Raw genomic sequence first — 17,662 nt, 5'->3', positions numbered from 1 at the left:
ATCTTATATTAGAAATTCCTAAATATTCTACTAAAAATTATTAGAATGAATAATTTCAGCAAGGTTTCATGATACGAGCTCAATATACAAAATCCAATTTTATTTCTATATACTAGGAATGAGCAAACCAAAAATGAAATTAAGAAAATAATTCTATTTACAATAAAATAAAAAAATAAAATGCTTAGGTACAAATTTAGCAAAAATCACAAAACTAATAACTCTGAAAACTGGGAAATGTTTTTGAAAGAAATTAAAGACTTAAATAAATGGAAAGACATCCATATTCATGGATTGAAAGATTTAATATTGTTAAGACTGCAACAGTCCCCAAATTGATCTGCAGATTCAATATAATCCCTGTGGAAATTACAACTTTTTGTTGTGGTGGTTGCTGTTGTTGCAGACATTGACAAGCTGATGCTAAAATTTATGTGAAAATCAACTAACCAACAGCCAAAACAATCTTAAAACAGAACAAAGCTGAAGGACTCACACTTCCTGGTCTGAAAACTTACTATGAAGCTACTGTAATCATGATAGGGTTGCATTAGCATAAATAAAGACATTAATGCTAATAAAATAGAACTGAGAGTCCAGAAATAGACTCTCTTTGTGATAAGTTGATTTTCAACTTAGGCACCAAGACATTTCAATAAGGGAAGAGTAGTCTCTTCAACAAGTGGTGCTGGAATAACTAGAAACCTCATACAAAAGAATGAAGCGGCACCCCTAACTCACAACATACACAAAAGTTAACTCAAAATTGATGAAAGATCCAAATGTGAGAGCTGAAACTATAAAACTCTTAGAAGAAAACAAAAATGTAGATCTTTGTCACCACGAATTTGTCAATTGTTTTTTACATATCATACCCAAAACCCAAGCAACAGCAGTAGGACAACAAAAGAGAAACAAACTTTGGGCTTCAAAGGACACCATCAAGAAAATGCAAAAACTACCCATAGAGTGGGAAAAAATTTGCAAATCATGTATCTGACAAGAGACTTATATCTAGCATATATAAATAATGATTATAACTCAGCAATAAAAAAATAAGCCAATTTAAAATAGACTAAGAATATGAATAGACAGTTATCCAAAGAAGATACACAAATAGCCAATAAGCACAGAAAAAAATCCTTAATTTCATTAGCTATCAGAAAAATGCAAATCAAAGCCACAATGAGATATCACTTCATACCTACTAGGACAGCTAAAATCAAAAAGGCAGATAGCACAGTAAACTATTCTATATCCTGTAGTAACTTATGGTGAAAAAGAATATGAAAATAAATATATGTGTTTTCATGTATGACTGAAGCATTTTGCTGTGCACCAGAAATTGACACAACATTGTAAATTGACTATACATACATATATATATATATATATATATATATATATATACACTATATATATTGACTATACATATATATATACACACAAAAAAAATGGCAGATAATAATAACAAGCATTGGCCAGGATGTGGAGAAATTGGAACCCTCACACTGTCGTGGGGATGTAAAATGGTGTAGCTTCTTTGGAAAACAGTCTGGTAGTTTCTCAAAAAGTGAAACATAATGGAGTGGGTATAGCCTACTACAGTGTATGCTTAGTATGCATGAAGTCCTGGATTCAATCCCTAGTAACCTTCCTTAAAAAAAAAAAAAAAAAAAAACGTTAAACAGAGCATTACTGTTTGACCAAGCAATGCAACTCCTAGATTGATACCCAAAAGAAATGAAAACATATGTCCACATAAAACTTCTACATGAATGTTGATAGCAGCATTATTCACCATAGACAAAAAGTGGAACCAGCCCAAGTGACCATCAACTGATGAATAGATAAATAATGTGATATAGCCACACAATGGAATATTATTAAGCAATAAAAAGTAATGAAATATCAATAAATGCTGTGACACAAATGAGCCTTGACAGCATTACACTACATAGAAGAAGCCAGTCACAAGAACTTCATATTGTATGGTTCCATTTATATGAAATGTCTTGAACAGGCAAACCTATAGAGATGAAAAGTATTATATTAATACTTAAAAGTATTATATTAATGCTTTCCAGGGGCAAGGGGATAGAATGATGGGCAGTGACTGCTAATGTATATGGAGTTTCTTTTTGGGGTGCTGAAAATACTTTGGAATTAGATAGTGGTAATGGTTGTATAACTTTACCAATATACTAAAAACCACTGAATTGCACAATTTAAAATGGTGAATTTTATGATATATGACATGTCTAAAATTTTTTGAAGAATTCTGTAAACTTTCCAATTCTGATCACAATCAGTCATTGCCAAGAGAATTGTTTTCCCACTGTCAATCACTGTAAAGATGGATAAAAGTTGTGATAGAGACTTTCAAGGCACTAGGCAACAGATAGGGAAGAGATGTCATTTTTGAGACAATGGAAAAGTATGAGATGTCTCATCTCTTCTCTTGAGCATATGAAGGTGGAGCCCTAATAAAACTTAGTGATTTTGTATAGCTGAGGAGGCGGTTATCTGATTTCAGAGGAGTAGAAGGTGAAATTGGAGAGGCAGTTTCCCCATATTGAGGGAGTTACTCAGATGCATGGGGATAAGTATGCATGGAGGTTCCATGGCTTCCTTGGCCGTGGTCTGGACTCTGCATGCACAAGGTAAGACTTCATGAGGACCAACAGAGAATAGCTCCTGTGAGGCAGAGCAGTGAATGAAGATTTCAGAGTATGTTCTGTGTTAGGAGGGTGGAAAGAATGGGGGCAAGAGAGGAAAAATGAGTTGAAGAAAAGAAGATACAGTCAGATATACTGCATAACAACAATGACCATAACCATGACAAGCTTTAATTTTTCAAGTGAGTAAACAAAACTAAAAATGTATTAAATAATCATTAAGTTATTGACAATGTCAATCCATAAAAATTTAAGAAAAATCAAAATAAAAACCTACTAAGTTCCATATTCAAAATACTCATTGTGAAGACCACCCTATAGAGTGAAAAATAATAAGGAAGGTAAAGTCTAAACATTTGGTAGAATCTACTTCGTTTCACAGATTCTTTTTTTGTGGGATGATGGGTTGAGAGAATAAGAGTAATAGGGAGAAGGAAGAGAAATTCTAAGATAATTTATACCCAATAAATTATTCTCCAGAACAGACTTCTTCCAGAAATACATATGAAAGATCAATTTCATTAGTCCATTGACATAGATGGAATCCTTGGTTTAGAGTCAAACTTGGGTAAGTTATACTAAAAGCACTACTCAATTTTAAAATAAGGGATTTATGTCCACAAAGGTGTGAATCACTCTTTCCCAGTTAATATCTCACCCTTCTGTCCTTTCTATTTGAGTGAAGAATACATCTGTCAATTGCAAACATTTATTCACCTATTGGCTGAACAAAAGGGCCAGTTGAAAATGAGGTTAGGAAAAACATGAGCCTGGTCTTATCACATTAACAAGTGATTTTAAAAATTGTTTTAACCTTGTAGTACGTGGTTAGTCATCACCATGTGCACCACTAACTCAAACTAGATACTTGTTCTTTTGCCAAATAATGTCACTTTAATGTGTGCAAATATCAATATCACTGTGAAATTTAGGACCTAAATTCTGACAAGGTGTGACCATATGCATGGTAATGAAATTTCATCTGTGCCCTTAAAATTTCTCCTCTAAAGATGCTTTATTTTAGAAGAAATGGAACCCATTTAAGTTTAAAATATCCATTCAAGACAGCTATGAAAAAATAAACTCGACTGAAAAAATCCTAGCTCTAAGTATATATGAATTTGTTATTCACTGTAATTCATTGGTAATGTTTTCTAAGGGGCTAAAATTTTTAATACATTATGTATGAGAAAGCAAAGTTTCACTGTGTTGTATATTAGGTTAAACCCTTTAAAATAAATACTAGACAGTGAAATTCATCACAATATGCCTCCATTTAACATTTTCCTGCAGCTAATGTTCATTTTTTAAAGAGCTGGCTGAGGGCCCAAAGAGGATCGTGTAACACTGAAAAAAACCCCAGATCCCTGGAAAACATTATAGAGACATTCCACGTATTTAATTTAAAAAAAATTATGTTTGTCAAATTGTTAGCCATCTATTAGACTGTGCACTCTGAATATACCACCATTTTCAAGTGTTGATAATACATCTTATTGGCCTTCCCACTAGCCAAGAGTTCCTGGTAAAATATTTTCCTACCACATAAGCCACTAGTCATCAACCATGTCAAACAATATTTTCAATTTGGATAATGAAATTCTAAGTTGACTATACTCAATAAATAACCAAGAGATATACAATGTTAATCATATAATATTTTAAGCATATTTAAATCAACTTACATAACATACTCAAAACTTTTATATCGATCTCACATATGTAAATCTATTATGCAAATCTAACCTACTATGTTTTACAAAAGTATAATTTTTAACTCTGTCTTATCCAAAATGGAATTTAATTGCCTATATGTATTTAAAGACTAGGAACAGAAATCTTCTTTTAAAAATATAAAATAAATTAACTTAAGCTCTGTTCTCTTTGATAGATAAAGATACGTAATATAAAATCTACTATTTTAATCATTTTAAATGTACAGTTCAGCGGTATTAAGTGCATTCACACTATTGTGAAACCATCATCACCATCTATCTACAAAACCATTTTTATCTTCCTAAACTGAATCTGTACCCATTAAACAATAACTCCTCATTACTCACTCCTGCCCATACCAGAAAGTACATTCTACTTTCTGTCTCAATGAATTTGACTAATCTAGATACTAATCCTCATATAAGTGGAATCATACAAAATGTATCCTTTTGTGGCTATAGAGTTCATCCATTTTGTAGCATGTGTTAGAATTTTCCTCCTCTTTGAGGCTAAATAGTGTCGCATTGTATGCATATACCATATCTGTTTATTCGTTCGTTCACCATGGGACACTAGGGTTGCCTCTACCTTTTGATTATTGCGCATAACGCTGCTATGAACAAGGATGTACAAATATTCATTCAGGCCCTTGCTTTCAATTCTTTTGACTATTACCCAGAAGTGAAATTTTTGGGTTCTTTGTGATTTATTTTTAATGATTTCTCATATCTATCCATAGGCTTATTTCATAGTTTAAAGGTGGTTGTTGCTGTTTTGAGGGATGTAGTGTCACCATATCCTCCCCTTAGAGTCTCCATGGTCAACATATTTCCTTTCTATGTCTCCTTACCCTGGAAGTGTTGATAAGATTTCTTACAAAACAATAAAAAAAGGTTTCTTAAGGTGGTCTACTATCCTTGACCTATTTATAAATTCTGAATATTCATTTTGCTTACGGAGACTTCCACTTTAGTTTCTGAAGAATCAAAGCTGGAAGAACCTTGAAAAAAATCCAAAACATGTCCATTCCCTAGCTTTTGTGTAGACCTCATCCTGATTCAATGTAACTTCTCTTCGACTGCAGATCATAGAGGATACAATTTCAAAGCCTTCCTCATCAGTCTCTTCCTATGTTCAAGTCTCTCAAGAAAAGATTCTAAACACCTAAATAATATCTAATTTTGCTGTTATTCTTCCTACTCTGCTTTTCCCCTATCCCCTCCATTCACTCCTTTTCATCCTGAACTCCATATCACTCCCAAAATGTACACACTGATCTTTGGAAATTGATCATCATGTTATCTCTTCTTGGAAGTCCTTCCTCATCTACCAGGATGATTACAGTTTCCTTGTCTGGAAAATTAGGGGAAAATTTCCTTCTTCCATTGATTCATTGTGTAAAAATATATGCTTACATACTATCTAAGGCACATGGTAAGTTCTCAGTAAATACTGGTTGTTGTTACCAATGAAAGCAAATTAAGAGGGGATGAAAAACAGTTGCTTCATATCTTTAAAGTTTTCTGCATGTAAAAAAATCATTACCATTTAGCCAAACCTTATTTTTGTTTTCTTTTTAAATAAAATTTACTTTCTTATGATTTACTCATCCTAAGCAATCATACCCAAATCTTCAGAGTCATCCTCATCTACATCAGCTGTACAGCCCTAAAACTGAAATTATTTCCAAGTCTGAGAATGAAAAATGACAAATACAATTGGAGATGGGAAGAGGAGAGATGCTAATTTAAATTAATTAATTCTTTTCCATCTTAATGATGCTTGTTCTCTGGTAATCTGTTGACATTGTTCTTCTTAGTCTTTTTTGGGGGGTCACAGACCTCCCCTTTGCAAATATGATGAAAATTATGGGTTGTCTCTCACCTCCCCAAAAATTCACACTCACAATTTTGTATTAAAAATTGGGAGATGTATGGACCCCTTGAATGTTCCAGGAGAGTCCATAGATCCCAGATTAACACTGAATATTGTATAATATAAATATAGTAAGTCTCTAATTATTCTGTTTTCCTCTGAAATACACCTCAGGTTTTTTTTTTTTGCCCCAGCATTTTACCCCTTTCTCCTACTTCCTGTATTCACCTCATTATTGTTTTTAATGGTTAGGCCAAGGCCGATTTAGCCAAATGCTCTAGACACTGCAGAGCACAGGAGGGAACAGGCAGGAATTATGCTTGTGGATAAGACAGTTATCTCTCTTCCCTCACACTTGTATAACCAGTGTGAGGAAAATCCTCTTTAGGCACAAAGACAGCACATTTAAAAAATGTTAAATTCCTGAATGTATTTGAAAATTCTAAAACATAGGAAAATTAAAAGTTCTGAAGTCACGTAATAGTTTAGAAAATTAACTTCAATCCAGTTTCCTTCTAAAAAAGATTTTGACGAGACTACAGAAAACTTTGAACTAATTTGGTAGACTTTGTAATTTTTTTGTGCAGTATTAAAATAGATTAGCTAACAATCTAATTAAGGTAGACTAAATTTGATTAATCCAAGGGCTTCATGTTGTCTGTAACAGTCATATGCATATGTTTATAGGTGATCTGCCTCATTTGAAAGCAAAAGCCAAAACTATTGAGAACAAAGGAAATATACATGATACCTTCCCCCCATGATGAACAAAGCAATTTAATTCTAAATCAAATACATTGGTTACCAAAAAGTCCTAACAATTTTATCCTAAGGTGCTTTAATTTTAACTTTGGTCTTTATTGTAACTTTAACTTCGGTGTGATCGTAACTGACCTTATTATATTATATTTGATTGGCTGTGCCTTATTCTCCAATACTCAGAAAGTCCTTCAAAGAAGTGTTTGCAAATAGTCAAGCATCCCTATTTTTCTACTTGTGTAGATTCAGAAGTTGTAAGTTCTGTATCATCAGCAGCGAGTCAGATGCACTAATACTCTTGAGTAATAGACATTTAGAGCTGTTAGGGACTCAAGGTATCATTGAGAAGGATCTTGACAATATGAATAAGAACATAAGGAGACTGCTTCCAGTCAAGCTGCAAAATAATTGATGAACAGAGGGGAAGGAAGAAAGGAAGTAATTGAACTGCAAATGCTGAGAGATCATCTAATTTCACCTGCTTATTCTGTAAGTGAAAAAATGAAAAGCATGAAGTAACTGATTACTCTTAGATTAGGAGTGGGGACATGGTTTAAGGGGAGAATTAGTCATCTGAGACTCAAGAAACTTGAATTCCAGACTTAAATTTGCCATTAATATTGGGCAAGATAGTTTTTCTGTGTCTCAGTTGCCACAAATGTTAAATGAGAGGATTGGGTTAGAATTCCATGATGCTAATCTTTAACTAGGCTGTTTAATTCCCAGGCTAATGCTATTTCCTCTGAATATTGAATTCTAAATATGAGCAGAGTAAATATGGTGGTCTTTACCATCAAGTTAACATCAGGAAGTCCTGGTTATAATAATAATTATAACTCAATGTTAACTATTATAGGACAGATAATATGATGTATCCTTTAAAATATATTAGATAAGTTATAGTTTTTCAAGTTATTAAGCAAATTCAGTTTTTTTCATTTTTAACAATAGACACAATTATTTATTTTTAAAACTATACTAAGTAGTTACTATCACCCACATTTGTTGGTTCTGGAGATACAGCAGTAAACAATATAAAAAAGGACCCTGTCCTCAAGGATAGACAATTGAGAATATTTAAATAAAAAAAAGATATCCTCAGAGTGTGATGATTTCTTTTAAAGGAATAAAAGAATGACTTTTCTAGAGAATATTGGTTGATGTGACTGTAGGGTGAGAAGACGTTGCTGTAGATTGGACAGTCACTTCCAAAAGGAAGCAACTTGGGCTAAAGTATACATTGTGAGAATAAATCAGTTATGCTGAGAGGCATAGGGATAGGAAGATGTAAAAGTCACACAGAAGGAAAAAGGAAAGGTAGAGGGAAGAGTATAACTCAGTGGTAGAGTGTGTGCTTAGCATGCATGAGGTCCTGGGTTCAATCCCGAGTTCCTCCATTGAAAAAAAAAAAAAAAAGTCATACAGAAGGAATGAGCTTGCCCTTCAAGGAACAGAAAGAAGGCTAGTGTGGCTTGATATGGGACAACCAGGACCAGCTTGGAGAACAAGTTAGGAGTTTCCACTGAAATATTGATTTATAACAACTAAGAGCCTTTAAACATTGATATAAATGTATTCAAGGGGAATTTTTGCTCAAAATCCAAACTGACGCTAGATACTTCTGCCTTCTATGGGATGTGAGTGTGGGGAGAGTGCTGTGCACTTGTGAGTGTGTGTGTGTATTTGGGCATGAATATTTCTTAAGAGTTTAGTAAAACTTTCCTGCACTCCTCACCTCCCCTTGTAGAGATTGGGGAAGGACAGAGAATGGTAGTAACTGAAGCAGATGCTTAGAATTATGTTGTGAATCTTTACATGTGCCCTGGAAACTGCGAGCTGAGTTTGGGGTTGGAATTATTCTATCAAGGAAAAGAGGGTGTTCGGTCCATGTGATATATGGCTGGGGGCCAACACACTTTTAAGTAGAGAATCACCAACGTGCAGAATCAGGTCATTGCTTATGTAAACTCTCAGTCTTGCCAAACTTTCAGTAAAGTCAGCTACACTGAAAGATAAATTTTTCTGAGCAGATTTGCTTTTTTTTTTTTTTTAAAGGAATGAAGGAAAAGGGCCCGAGTTCCATGTTTGAACTCATGCAAAGCAGAAAGGATGAAACTGATACAGGAGTGGGACTCAGAATCCTGTGAAATCTGGAATTTGAGGCCAGAAGATACCATGAAAATATATATCTACAGGAATGCACAGAAATCTTAGGAAGACAATTGGGGTGGGTGGCTTGAGCTGGCATATAAGTTACCATTATTTATTTGTGCATTCATATTCTGTATCTCATCACTATGAGAAAAAATAATTGGAGGAGGGAGACAGAAAGAGAGACTAACTTCTTTCTTGGAAAGGGTACGTGTTCATGATATCAAAACATCCAACGGGGGATAAAAAAAGTGTTAGTGTTTAATATGAAGTAGTCAAAATAATTGGCTCACTGGTTAAGTTTTTCACTTCCCAACCACTTGCTATGGCATAACATAGACACGGTTCAAAAATAAATATTTAAGGGTAGAACTACACTTACTTTATTCTAAATTCTGAAAAATTCATAAACATGTTTATACTTTTATCAGCAAGAATCCATGGGAATGACTTGTCCCATGTGCCCTGGGATTCTGGAGTTTTAAGTGGGCCAGAGTTTTGAAGTGTTGAAAGATATTATAAAGCACTTACAAGTATTCAGCTGGTCAGATTGCTCAATTAACTGAACATTTATAAACCTCAAATTTTTGACAGAGCATGATTCATGTAGGAACGACCCTTGGACAACAGATGGCTTTATTGTAGGTATGCTTGAGAGAAAGCATACAAGGCAATGTGATTTGGAGGAAATAAAAATGGAACTTAGAAAGTAAAATTGAACTTAGAAGCATGGGTTGCACCCTTAAAAAAGGAAATTATTGAAAACTTCAGCTGATATTTTTTGATAGAGTGTTTTAAAAAAATGTTTACTTAAGAATATTCAAGACATTCATTTATGGGACATACCACTAAAAAACAGAACATAACTAATATCTAGTTAATATCTAGGCAACTCATACTAACTCATAATACAAACCTCAATTAATTATTTAGAAAACAAAGTAATAGGGTTTGTGGAGTAAGAACTGAAATGCTAACTAAAATGCTAAATCCACAGCATTTTAGCTTCTTTCTTTCCCTTTTCTTTTCTTTTTTCTTTTTTCTGTAGCTATGGGCTGCTTATATTTTGGTGAGTATTTTAAAGAAGTATTTATTCAAAGCTATATTTTAGAATATTTTTACTACTAAAATATATCAAATTTTAATTAAGAGGGTTTTATTAGTTTTCTAAAGGAGAAACAAAAGATGACGCGTTCATCTAAATAGAAATATTACTTTCAGGTATGAGCAGTTCAAAAAAAAATCAAGTTAATATTACATAGAAATTCACTTTGGACAAAGAAACATCAGATTCTAAAGAATGCTTTACACGAATCCATAGAGTAAATGCAAATTTTCTTCTCATGTGAAGCCAGTTATGTACAAATTATATTGGTGCAACTCTTTCCTTACTTTCCCCTTCCTTTCTTTCTCTCTTTCTCTCTCTCCCGCCCCTCCTTTTTTAACTTCCTAGTAACACAAACCTACTCACATTAGCAGGAAAAAAATTTCCTGGAACTGAGCAAGTAAACAATTTCTCCTAGAGGAAAAAGAAAGGAAAAGAAAAAGAAAGAAAAAAAAAAACCCCACAACTTCAAATAAAACAACAACAAACCCCTAAATTATATGATGGCAACTTCTCTCCAAGGAGGAGCTGCAAACACAGAATCGCAAGGATCATGTCAAACCGTCTCATGGCATCCTGTGACGTAAAAAGAACAGGTACTGGTACCCTTCCGCCTTGAAACGTTTCTAGGAGAGTGGCTATCCCACGCCAGAGAGGAGTGCTGCCAGTGAGTAACTTTCCTCTTCCCCGAGTCCCGCGGCCCTGAGAAAGTGAACCGGGGGCACCGGGCGCGCGGGCTCAGCTCTCTGTCCAGCGCCCAGGCTGAGACGTGGCTCCTGACCCGCCAGCGCTGCCCCAGCTCCCTGGGGACCCGCGGTCGGGGGAGGGGAGCCGGTGCTCCTGGCTCTGCCCGCGCTCACCGCAGAACTGCGTCCTCCTAGCCACTTAGAAGAGCTGCCCATCCGTGGTTCAGGAGGGCCAGGGGCAGTGTATGAAAGTGATTAGATTTTCTACACTTACTCCTCCCATTTTATAGACGGACAACCAGACTTCTGACTATACCAATTGGCAACAGGTGAAAATAGAACACAGTCCTTGAAATTCAGTACTCATTACTTCCTCTCGACTGCTACTTAATTATTAAAGGCATAATAAAGGATTCCTAATGATCAACTTTTCTAAAATAAATATGAAAAAAATTAACAATGAAAAACCAGTAAGGAAACAAAAAGGAATTCGTTTATACATTTCCCCCCTTTACTTAGTCATTTTCCCCCTTAACACTATTAAGCAGGAGACAATTTTTGCAGACTACTCATTCTTGACAAACTTACACAAACTGTAAATGTACACTCTAATATTCTTGTGCTTATCTGGTCCTTATTACAATTCTGGAGAGTAAATTATTATTTTTTTATTATCCTCATTTTATAGATGAAGTTCCAAGAAAATAATTTATCAAAAATCAAACTGCTGGGGGAGGGTATAGCTCAGTGGTACAGCACATGCTTAGCATGTATGAGTCCTGGGTTCAATCCCCAGTACCTCCATTAACAAATACATACATACATGCATGCATACATACATACGTACATAAATCTAATTACACCCCCCAAATCAAACTGCTGAACAGACTACAGTTAAATTTAAATACAGAACTTCTGACTTTAAATTACATTTCATTTTCTTTAATCATGGACCTTTAATCATGGACTAATGAATCTAAGTGTTTTTCTAAAAAATAATTCATTATAAAACCTGTTATCAGCCCAACAGGGACACATGCTAAAAGTATAATTCTTGAGTAATTTTCAGAAAGACCTTATAAAAATGTATCAGTGCACTGAAGATCATTGTTTACACATGCAAAATACTTTTTTCAATGTACGTAATTTGAATGACCCAATAAATCAGAAAAAGATCATACTTTAACATCTTAGACATTCACTATTAATTTCTTAACCCTTTTCTTTAGACATTTTTTTCTTTTTATGGTTTGAAGAATGAGAAAACCCGGTAAGAAATTCAGCTGTTACAAGAAAAACTAAACTAAAAGAAGAAATCAAGAGTGAAAATGAAAGACAGAAATCTAACAATGGCACTAGTTTTCTTTTATCATGTTGATTTAGTAGAGGGGAATAATGAAATATTGCGCTATATGGGTACAAATATTATTTATATGATATAAATCATTAGTAAATATTATTTGTACAAGAATGAGCTAAAATTTGGCATTGGCTAAAAATGTTGTCCATTAATGAATTTTTAAACAAATGCAACACACATTATTACTAATAGAAAATACAATTAAAATGCAGAACACAGTTAACTAGCAAGCACATAATAGTCCATAAATTACTTACAAGGACAAGTTAAGCCCTATGGAGGCTTCTGCTGTCTTCTTCCTGTGAGATATTCGTTGGCACAGTATAGATGTTTTTTGCCCTCCTGCTAAATGCTCCATGACTTTCTTGCTAAGACTGAATGTAAATTATTTTGGTCAAATATCAGAACTGTCATAATTATGATTTTGAGGCTCATGCAAATTAATTACAACTTCAAGCAGTGACACAGACTAAAATAGCAAGAGCTGCTGGTGATCTAAAACTACTCACAGCATGTCCCAGCGAGTACTTGGCCAGGAGCACATGTCGCTTAAAAAAAGCACATAACCCTTTAGACCCAACAGTCAACTAAGGCCTTGGTAGAAATGTCAACCGTAAGTATGAAAAGACCTTTCAATTATTTACAATCTTCCTCTAATTAGTGAGACCTGATTTTATTTTGTTTTCCCCTTCTTTTCTCAAACAGGACCATATGGGATCATGTTTAGAGGGCAGCTGCTTTATTAAAGAAAGAGGAAAAATAAGAGTGAGAGTGAGTGAGAAAGAGAAAGAGCGAGAAAGACAGACAGGTAGTTTTTCTCGTCAAGTATACCCATGATTCTTCTAGAGTTGGGATGAGTAAATGCCTATCAGCTTAGCAGTCTTTAAAGATTTGCAAGGAACTTTGCCAGGGGCTCTGCACTGATGATATAAAACAATAAGACATTTTCAGAAGGGTCTGGCAAAGTATAAACATAATCAGAGTCTGATATTGCAGGCTATTGATGCCTGGTTGGAATAAGAGCGATCCTCTACTCTACCTTTATTTGATTGTTGTGTTGCTTGTCGACTAACTAGAATAGGACTTTAAAATATATATATTGATTTAAATATGCTATAGTTAGATGGTTATCTTTTTTTTTCTTTTTTATTGAAGTATAGTCAGTTTACAATGTTGTGTCAAATTCTGGTGTACAGAATAATGTTTCAGTCATACACATATATATATATATATATACATATATTCCTTTTCATATTCTTCTTCATTATGGGTTACTACAAGACATTGAATATAGTTGCCTGTGCTGTACAGTAGAAACTTCTTGTTTATCCAAGGATATCTTTAACTTACTTTGTAAAGCAGTTTTGAAAGGATTTTGAAATACTTGAATAGAATTGACTCTGGAAAAATGTAAATCCTGTCCAATCTCTAATATCAGTCTGTAGTCGGAGTATCTTTGGAACATGGTTTGGGAAAACTTTCATAAGAGTGAATGCTCATTTTTATTCCATTAAAATTGACAGTAATAACATAATAAAATTTCATTTTGCTGAAATTCTAGTTTTACTTCTGGATTTGAGAATATCAGCCTCTGGAGTAATGAACATTAAGTATCTTTCTAACTGCATTGACTCCATAATATAACTTTGAAAGTGTTTTTAGGTAGTCAAATTATGAGTAGAGACTTGGACTCTACTTGGATGTTTAAAACTAGAATTAAAAAACACATTAACTTTCAGAACTTGATTTACTTGTATTTATTCATTTAAAAATATTAACTTGGAATTTGCACATGGGGATTTCCAAATGAGGTAGCAGGCATATGATATTTCTCCAGCAGTTTTTACACTGTGTGAACAGTAAGTAAGAAAGAGTGACATAAAAGAAAACACTAAGAACTGTTGGGGAGGGGTGGCTATAGCTCAGTGGTAGAGTGCATGCTTAGCACTCCTGGGTTCAATCCCCAGTACCTCCATTAAAATAAATAAGTAAATAAAAACCTAATTACCCACCCCCCCAATTTTTAAAAAAAAGAATTCTAAAATAAAACACTACGCATTCACAATTTTGTTTCCGTTTATCCTGACATTGTTATTTAAACCAAACTGTCTAAACTTAAAATCTAAGCATAGGATACAAGAGTCCCAATAGTGCCCTCAGTCATCTGCATGTGGCTTTCATTCAAATAAGAAGCAATTTCACAAGCCGAATACAGGTAACTATCCCAAGAAATCCATCTGAATTTCCTGTATCATGATATGAAGATAGACCCCAACTAAGAAAACCCAAAACTAAAACCAAAATATCCAGGTAAAGTCAGAACTTACATGGAACAGCTTCTACCAATCAATAAGAATCCTTCTGTGTTAATGGAATGGAACAAAGGATTCTATTAATTCAGTTGTCTGGGCAGGAATGTAGGCTCTCAAGAACCTATGAGTATGTTCAGATTTTGTAGGGAATGGTAATGACTTTCTCTTCCTACTTTCTCACATCCTTAGATTGAGCCACCATGAAGAAGTGTGAAAACACTGTAGAAGAGCTCAGTCCTGAAGTGGGCAGAAAGTGGCTGAACTTGAAAAACTCATACCCCCGGGGACTCCAGTGTTTTTTGGTACAACAAGCTTCAGTACCACCCACAAGCTTGTGTAAACTCACAAGGGGCCACAGCTTTCGACAGACTTTATGAAGACCAGGTCAACTGGTTCAGACAGCCTCTTTTTCTCTCAAGCTCCGAGATGAGTTACCTGCCTTTTGTCACATGTCTTCTGTCTCCTTTTTGCCATTAGCTACTTCTAGTTGGGAGAAATTTTTCCCCAGTCCTGAAGCTGTCAACTAAATAATTCTTGACTCCTCTATTCCTACCACATAAGTGAAATCAAGGAATCACAGTGTCATTCAACACTAGAGTCATTCAATTTACAAGGGTTGAAGAATGGTTTCCTTATAGCTAGCCTCCATGATTTATTCCATATTCCTCCCATTTAACTCCATGCTATATACCAGAAAGATTTTCCTAAATGAAACATTTCCTATTTTTTCAATTTCCATTTCTATTTTAAATCTTGGTTCCTCATTACTTATATCAATTACTTATATCAATAAGTAATGTGATTCCAAATACAGCATACCCTCCAAAAAATCATGAAATACCCTTATCCTTCAATATACTAGACTTGCTCTTTCTAAAACATCTCCTGAAGAAGGTCTGCTGAATTGGGCCTCTTTCTCTTAAACAGCTTCAACTCACTTTTGCAGGCAAAGATGGAACTAAAAAATTGCCAGCTGGTATAAGAAGAACCTGATTTTGAGAAGGGGAAAAAGACAAAAGGAGGGAAGAACGATGGAAATGGAGAAGAGGAGAGAAGGCAAGATTTCTCTGATAGTTACAACAGTAGCCTGCCTATAAGTGCAATTGGGCACCTATAGGTGCCCAATACCTATAAGGATAATGGGGGGCAGGGATAGGAGGGATAAGGCAGAATGGTCACTCACAGGGCCAGCTTCCTGGACATGTGATCTGTGCAGTTGCATTGGGTCCCACACTCAGAAGGGCCTTGCACTTGGTTTAATGTTCTGCTGTCAGCATCTTGAAATTCTTGATAATTTTACTTTTGAACTTGTGTTTTACAATAATGCTGTATACGTGTGTCCACTGTTCCTTGCCACCCTGTAAACACAGAATTCTGGTGGACTCACAATGTGTGGGAGTTCATTGAGACTTTGAGTACAAGCTAAATGTGTCATGTCTACACCTGAGTCAGCAGGGGTGCTGACAACTCCAAGAGGCCGTGCTTTCCCTGGAAACTAGAACATGCTTTGAATGCAGAAAGAAAGCATTGATGCTCTAAGAAACACAATTACCAAAGGACCCTCTCATGTCTTTTCTTACTGATGTTACTTCCCTGAATTAGCCAACCACTTTTTGCTGGAAATGATGACATAGAAGCAAAGGGAGAAATGGGGCAACTCATAGATCCTTTTCCTTTTAGATTTTCTATAAGCTAAAGATAGAGACTGTTGATAAGCCTAAATGTCCATCAATGGATGGATAAAGAAGATGTGGTGGAGATATATATATATATATATATATATATATATATATATATATATATATATATATATATATATATATATAATGAAATACTACTCAGCCATAAAAAGAATGAAATAATCCCATTTGCAGCAACATGGAAGAACCTAGAGATGATCATACTAAGTGAAGTAAGTCAGACAGAGAAAGACAAATATCATATGATACCACTTATAAGTGGAATCTTTAAAAAAAAAAAGGTACAAATTAACTTATTTACAAAATAGAAATAGTCTAACAGACAAAAAACAAACATGGTTATCAAAGGAGGAGCAAGGGGAGGGATAAATTTGGAATTTGGGATTAACAGACAGACTACTATATATAAAATAGTTAAACAACAAAAACCTACTGTATAGCGTAGGGAACTATATGGGAACTATAGTCACTATCTTGTAATAATCTATAATAGAAAATAATCTGAAAAATAGAGGTATATATATGTATAACTGAATCACTTTGTTGTACACCTGAAACATTGTAAATCAACTATGCTTCAATAAAAAAATAAAAAATTTTTAAAAAAGAACGTGTGTGTCTTTGGATAAATGAAGTAAAAACTGGTTATGTTTTGTGCAGTGGTTTTGCACACATTCTTAACAAGAATGCATGTATGAGCTATGATATATGAATTTTGTAATTTTGGTGATTTCACATATGAGTCAAATGCTCTTAAATCTGCATCTAAAAATAGCACTGCTCCATATAAAGATGAATGGCAAACTTCATGTTAATAATTAACAATTTTAATTTTTCTTTAGTGAGAACATTAAAAGCAAATAAAAAAACCACCATGGCAAGTTGAGAGACACCACAGAAGAAACAAAAAAAGCTTCATGTTATAGGACACACATTTAGAACACATTAATAGCACATTTTCTTGCTTTTTGAACAAGCCCCTCACCCCTGCTATTTCATTTTGCACTGGGCCCCACAAACCCTGTACCCAGCCCTGCCCCTTCATTACCTCCAATTCCCCTTTAGATTCATAATTGGAATGAATTTATTACTCAAACTTTCTGTAAAGGCTTCTTGATAGGTTTTTCTCTACCTTATGGCTTGAAAAATTAGTTTTAGGACCAGTTGAGGTATGAACTACATACTCCCCTTCTCCCATAATTGGGGTGTAGTCAGAATCAGGGCTGTGGGCAACCGAAAAAGTAGTTCAACCCCTGAGAAAATTTCTCCTAATTTATCACCTTTTCAACAATTTTTAAAGGTAATATATTCACATGACAG

At 34.5% G+C, this 17,662-nt stretch overlaps 1 protein-coding gene and 1 long non-coding RNA gene across 2 annotated transcripts in view; one reads left to right on the top strand and one right to left on the bottom strand.

Annotated features, from left to right (window-relative positions):
- The window catches only part of EYA4 (EYA transcriptional coactivator and phosphatase 4), a 282,139-nt gene extending 269,057 nt beyond the window's left edge, over window positions 1–13,082 (bottom strand). Inside the window, exon 1 of the mRNA XM_032484950.1 lies at window positions 12,588–13,082. The gene's annotated coding sequence lies outside the window, so the exon portion shown is untranslated. The remainder of the gene's footprint in view (window positions 1–12,587) is intronic.
- Window positions 12,851–16,436, top strand: LOC116665410. Its single transcript, XR_004322006.1, has 3 exons — window positions 12,851–12,943; window positions 13,036–13,138; window positions 14,832–16,436. It is a non-coding gene; the product is annotated as an uncharacterized LOC116665410 (long non-coding RNA).
- Window positions 16,437–17,662: the final 1,226 nt, after the last annotated feature.

Source organism: Camelus ferus, chromosome 8, assembly GCF_009834535.1.
Source record: "Camelus ferus isolate YT-003-E chromosome 8, BCGSAC_Cfer_1.0, whole genome shotgun sequence".
In the NCBI taxonomy this organism is placed as follows: domain Eukaryota; kingdom Metazoa; phylum Chordata; class Mammalia; order Artiodactyla; family Camelidae; genus Camelus; species Camelus ferus.
This window is presented reverse-complemented; position numbering and strand designations above follow the sequence as displayed.